The sequence below is a fragment of the Cebus imitator genome, unplaced genomic scaffold (assembly GCF_001604975.1).
Source record: "Cebus imitator isolate Cc_AM_T3 unplaced genomic scaffold, Cebus_imitator-1.0 Scaffold19, whole genome shotgun sequence".
NCBI classification, from domain to species: domain Eukaryota; kingdom Metazoa; phylum Chordata; class Mammalia; order Primates; family Cebidae; genus Cebus; species Cebus imitator.
Window position 1 is genome coordinate 6,996,040 of NW_016107334.1, and position 6,542 is coordinate 7,002,581.

The 6,542-nt window shown below is 45.0% G+C and overlaps 1 long non-coding RNA gene across 1 annotated transcript; it reads left to right on the forward strand.

The window, feature by feature from the left end:
• The first annotated feature begins 325 nt into the window (after positions 1-325).
• On the forward strand, positions 326-2,529 carry LOC119469629. Its single transcript, XR_005198467.1, has 3 exons — positions 326-442; positions 1,084-1,188; positions 1,914-2,529. It is a non-coding gene; the product is annotated as an uncharacterized LOC119469629 (long non-coding RNA).
• Positions 2,530-6,542: the final 4,013 nt, after the last annotated feature.

Below are 6,542 nucleotides of genomic sequence, written 5' to 3' on the forward strand. Positions count from 1 at the left end.
TTGCTGTGGCAAACCCACAGCCACCCTGTATATTGTATATGTATACTTGTTTCTATTTGTATATAGATAAACAAATTCAAGAATCTACTAAAGGAGGAAGCCTCACAGGTATGCAGCCTGACAAGTTATTAAGTGGGTCTCTTTGAATCCCTTTTCGCTTCTAGGAGAGTTGTGAACCATGAGGTGCCCCCCTGCAGACCCCAGAGCTGCTGACCCCACTAGGTGTCCAGGACAGTTTGGAGGAGGCAGGGACTGTTGGCTTCCCAGGCTGCCACTTCTCCCCCACCCACCCAGTGGCAGTTGTGCCCGTTGTGTCTGTTGGAGCTTCCAGGGCAGCCCACAGAGTTCTGAGCATGTGCTGGCAGTTGCTCTGTAGAGTGCCCAGTTCACTTCTCCCATGTAGTTCCTAAGTGCAGGACTCTACTGAAGGGGCTTATAAATGGTCAGCCCAGGCACCATCCTCTTCAGACAAGGCTGCTCCATCTCCATTAAGCCCAGGAATCCACTTGTGTGTCTTTCTGGGTTCCTCATCCTTCGTGGCAGCCTGGGCTTCAGGGAAGGAAAGGCGTGAGGAGTGGCCTTGGCTGGGATGCCAGGGGCCCAGGAAAGCTCCTGCCTCTGCCAAGCAACTGCTCCCTGTTTCCAGAGGCTGCCTTGTCCTCGACATCTGATACTCCACCCTTGCAGCTTCCAACTCCAGATGTAGGTCTGGCTCCTCTTAAGCTATCATTTCATTGTGAGAAGACAGTTATGAAGCAGTGGCATTTCTGAGTCTCTTAAGGTGAGTTATTAGAGCCCCTTCAGACCAGTGGCTGGGGCCGGGCATGAGAGGCAGGTGGTAAGGGCAGAGAAGCAGGCCCTGTGCACTTGGGCTGACTGGAAGGGTTGGGGAAAGGAGCTGAAAACACCCCGGATTTCTCAAATGGGCTTGGAGAGATCCCGGCTCTGACGCATTGCCCACTCAAGCCAGAGATGAGCTTTTTCCAAAATCCAAGTCCATGAGGCTGGACTACAAGATTCTCATTCCACATGGGGTCCTGATGCAAAGGGGATATCCTGATACCCCTGTGTTCTCTCCTGCAGAATCTTGTCCCAATCGTTCCCAGAAGCCATGACATGTCCCTGCAGCTGGAGGCCTTTCAAGGGTAGCATAGGAGGCCTCACAGGCCCTGTGGCCTGTAAAGGAAGGTAAATTGGTGGCAGGGCTGAGTCTGTGCCTCAAAAGCTAACACTCCAGTTTCTTGACTTCCTCCCTTCTCTATTTCCTGAACCTGGATCGCTGCTGACAGGGATGGTGGGAGGGATGAGACAGGACCTCATTCATTTGTTAGGAGATCTGGAGTGCAGCCTCTCCAGTGCCTTGGTTACCCCCTTCCTCACTTCCAAGGGCTGCTCATGCATATTTACTTATTGCTCCCTTTTCCTGAGATGGTACCTAGTCTCCTCTAAGAACTGTAAATGAGAGGAGCCTCTTCAGTGAGAGTTCAAAGCATAGTCAGCTGCCTGCTACTGAGCCTCCTCCCTTACTGCAGCCTCTGCAAGTTCACTCTGGCCTTTCTTATCCTAGGTAGCCTCCAGTCCTTTGTCTCTATTTTTGCCTTTGATTGCAGCTTCTCTCCTGTTGTCCCTTTGGCTTGGCAGCATCATCCTGCAGCTCCTCAGTCAGCATGTGTTACAGGTGTGTGACGATAATGATGCATGTTCTCCCCAGAGTGGCTGGATGGACCTTGGACAATCACTCATGTACCCACATGTGTTCTCCAGATAATCTTTCCTCTGTGTAGATGGAGAGAGAACGTTGAGCGATCACTGTTCTTCTCACACATTCTCTCCGTTTTCCTCGCTGTTACCTGAGATGTCTTTCTCTGTGTGCCATTCTGCCTCTAATCATCCTCTTTTTCGTTTGTTCACAGTGAAAAACTGTTCTCAAGGAAAGATCCAAAGGGTTCAAAGGTGAAGGGTGCCATCTGCTTCTTCACTGATTCAGAAGATAAGGAGAAGAAGTGTCCCATTTCACCCATATTCCTGACCCCGATTTTCAAGTCTTCCTAACCCAAAGCTCTTCCATTGGCCATCATGGAGTTAGCTAACAGCCCAGGGAACCGGTCTCTTTCCCTTTTCCCCTTATCACCAGGCACTCAACTGGAAATGGCAATCAGATGGCTCTATATCAGACCCCACCACCTGGTCTTTGAAGTTTCTGTCCTACAAGTGCCACAGCTCCCCTCCCCCACTTCTGCGCTACTCCCAAGAGAGACCCATCCTCAGCAGCCTAGTATGTGATGCTAGTCCTGGAATGCGGTATTCTGGATGTCTACTGAAGGCCAAACTCCAATTATTGACTTTTTTCCCTTTATTCAAGACCAATGCTAGGTTCTTTTCATTGTCTCCATTTCTCTTTCTCTAGAGCTCCTGGAGGGCAAGACACTGTTTCTCATACATTTCTGGATCCTTGGAGCTTAGTTCAGAGCTTGGCATAGATGCTCAGCATGAGCTTTCCTGAATAAAGTAATTTCAAATGCCACATACCAGATATTGGTTTTTTTTTTTCCTGAAATTAGAGCTGAAAGGAGCTGAAAGCAAGCTGGGGGGGCAATCCTGGTGTGCTCGGGGAGAAAAATGAGAGGGATGAGGGCTGTGAGACAGGCATGCATGTGTTCAGAAGGGGATTTAAGAAGCAGTGTGCCTACTAGGGCAGAGTTAAGACTCGGCACACACAAGGCTGATCTTGAGGGCACTTCATGAATTTCAGATTCAGGGACTATTATAGATCTTGAAGCAACCTATCATGAGTGGCAGTTGTTGCGAAAACACTGGAAAAAGACAAATCTCATCACGCTGATCAAAGAGGAATTTCACTCTCTGCCTAGGTAAGGCTCTAGAAATTGTCATGGGAATAGAGCTGAGATTTGAAATATTTGTCAGCCTACTGTCTCTACACACCTTTATGCCACACTATTCCATTTACATTTTGTTCAGAGTGGGCTAGGTTTCTAGTTACTGATTCACATGCTAAAATCTTAAAAGCGATTTCTGAATCTTTCCAGGTGAGATGAATGTGAGTGAATTAGCTTCTGCAGTCAAAAATTCTCGTGTGTGTGTGTGTGTGTGTGTGTGTGTGTGTTCGCGTGCGTGTGTGCTGGTTCAGGGACAGGCACACAGTTTTGTGTGCCTTAAGCTTGTATGTGCCAGTGTGCTGGATTCAATGCACTCTGCACAACCCTGGCCACCACGTTGCTACCTCTGTCGCCTCACCTACTGGAGATTCTTCACACTTGTGATGGCTGATCAGAGTGTGATGCTAAAAAAGACATCAACATCAAGACCAGGGAGAGACAAAAAGACCACAGAGATCAATGAGCAGTGACTGACACGGATGGCCACCAAGGCCTGTGGCGTGGCATCTTCCATATCTCTAGATCCTCCCCGAGGCATCCCTCTTCCCTGTTCTCACTGCCAGTGTTTGGACTGGGACTATCAGCTCTTCTAAACCTACTGTCCCGTCACTCCCACACTTCCCTCAGATCGGTCTTTCCAGAACTTAGGCCTATGACCAAGTTCCTCACAAGCTGCAAGCCACATGGGACTTTCCGCCGCTCCTGCTCACTGCTGTGCCAGTCCCTATCTTGTCTCCTAATTATCCCTCAGGTCCAGCTCAAGACTTCCCTTTCTTATAGGAATGATTAGTTTTATGTGTCACTTGGGATATGCTGCATTATCTTGTTATTCAATCAAACGTGGATCTACATGTGGCCAAGACGTAGATTTTACAGATGTGTTTAATGTCTGCACTAAGTTGAACTCTGATGAAGATTATCTTGGATAATCTGGGAGGACTTCATCCAATTGAGAAGGAGTAGAGATGGGGCTCGCATCAGCACATCACCACTAGAGCATTCTTCTATGCGCTCCCACTGATCACAAAACCCACAGGTCTACCTCACTGCTAAGAATTCCAGGGACTGGCCTTTGGAGATAACCAAGGTCATGGAATGTCCCACCTTGGGAAATAATTCTGAACAATTCATTTACAGCCTTGTTGCTTCTGGCCAGACCACCAAGTGGCCCAATATTTAAAGTAACAATAACAACCAGAGAATGCCAACCTGCATACCCTCCCTTCCCTCCCCTGCGTCACCGGCTGTGCCCAGTCCAGCCTACACACCCAAACCCTGATGTCAGTTCCCATGCTTGCCTAATAAGAAAGCCCAACTGAGAGGGCTTATTAGGCAAGCATGGGAACTTCTCGGAGAGTAAGGGAATTTCTCTCCCTCCCCCTCTCTCTTTTCTGCCTCATGTCTGAGCATAGGCTCTCATAAAGTCAAAAAAACAATAAGTTATTTAGGAGTTATATATACCAAGTGTTTGATGAATCCAGATGATGCCTTTTTCAATTTTGCAAATGACAGTATATTAATTAGGCCAATTAGGGCTTTCCAGAAAATACACAACCAGTAAAGTAGATAAATGATAGGTAGATAGATAGATGGAGAGATTAAATAGGTAGGTAGGTAGGTAGGTAGGTAGATGGAAAGATGATCGATGGGGTTTTATTCAAATAGCAGGCTTACACAATTGTGGGGTTTGGCTGGGTAAGTCAGCACAGCTCATTCTGCAAGCAAGACTCTGCCTCCCTTTCACAGAGTTCTGTGGAGGAAACAGGCAGCTTGGGGAAGTACAGAAGTTTAGAGAGGTTAATTGCTGGTCACTTCTGAGGTTGAATGTAGGTTCTGCTTTATGCTTAGCCCAGGTCCAGACTCAATAAAAGCTCTCATTGTCTCCTAAATTTTTATGTTAAAACACTTCAAGCCAGGTGCAAAAGTAGGTGCAGTGTCATGTGCAGTGGTGCACACCTGTAGTCCCAGCATACTTAGGAGGCTGAAGCAGGAGGCTCTTTTGAGCCCAGGAGTTCAAGGCTGTGTGGTGCAATGATTGCACCTGTGAACTACCGCTGTACTCCAGCCTGGGCAACATAGTGAGACCCTGTCTCAAAACAAAAATTTCAAATTTATATAAAAGTTATTTACATAGAACCATCAATACTTATACAGGCTTCACTGAGATTTATGGACTATTAACAGTGTAATTTCTTTGCATGTGCATTCTCTCTCCCTCTCTCTCTCAAATCTACTTATAAAGTACATATTCGCATGTCCTTCGTGTTCCAGTAATGGTTATTTTATCTTTGCAACTTCTTCACCATATCTGCCTTGAGCCCATTTGGCCCTCTCTCACTTAGCCCTTTATTTCATGTCCTTCAACACCACAAGCCTCAGACCCATGGCTCACGCACTCCTTGTCTCTCACACTCTGACCATCATGAACCCCTGCCTGTCCCCTCCGCTGCCTCTTCTCTCACCTTTCCCCAATGCTGAAACCTTTCCATTCCACCCTCTGGAATTAACAATCCAACATTAGCCAGACTCTCTATGTTCTCACTTTCTTCTTACATGTTTACTTTTTTTTTAATAGGTGGGGAATTCAATCAAGAACCGTGTATTGCCTATCTCTTGAGCTTCTGTCAACCAGTAAGTAGTTTTTGAATAAATTTAGGTGTTAGTTCTTTGAGCCCTCGTTTCATATTTCTTAAGATGGAAATTAATGACAATAATAACTGGCATACATGATTGTTAACAAAAGACACATGAAAGTGCTTTAGATGTTGAGAAGTAAGCCACGTAAATTTTATTTAGATAGCTGAAGTCAAAGTTCAAGTTTTATTCATCTTTTTATCTACAGTATGTAGTATGGCGCCTGGAGTCCAGGCTGACCTCAGTGTTGTGACTGATTAGACTCAGGCATTCGTGAACATGATAGCAAGACCATTTTCCATAACAACTCAGTTATTGGAACTCACTTTCTTTAGTAATGCAGACACTGCAACATTAATATAATCACAAACCAGAGATTTCAACTATTTTATTTCACTTAGAATTTGAATTCACTAATTTTTTTTTTTTAAAGTTTGCTTTCACTGTGGAGTCAGAATTGACTCTAGAGAGTAAATAAACCAGGTCTTATTTTTATTATTTTTTCAAAGAACCAAACCCAAGTCAAATTTCTGTTTAATGATTTAAATATAGAGAATTTATTATTAGGCCTCCTCGCATTCCGTTTTTATCTCTAAAAAATACCCATCATTACATAAAATACCCAGAAGTTTTATGACATTTGTTCTATCTATTTTTAGTTGTCAACTCAAAACAATATTTCATTCCAGTTTAGATGGTTTTCTTCGTGCACCTCATATTTGGATGGATATAGTCACCATGTCTGATGTTGGAATCCTAATAGTCAAATATTTTGCTAAGAGAGGAAGAGAGAGGGAAGGGAACTAACATGTATAAAAGACCTTTACTATGCCATCTTCTTTATGGAAATTATCAGCTTTACACATTCAAAAGACCTGGTGCAGTCTATATTATTTCTCAGGAGGAAAGTGAGGCTGGGAGACTGGGACATTAACAGAAGATCCTGTGGCTGAGAAGCTCTGCTGATTTCCACAGCTCACGCTTTCCACTCTTTCACATTCATTTTTTTTT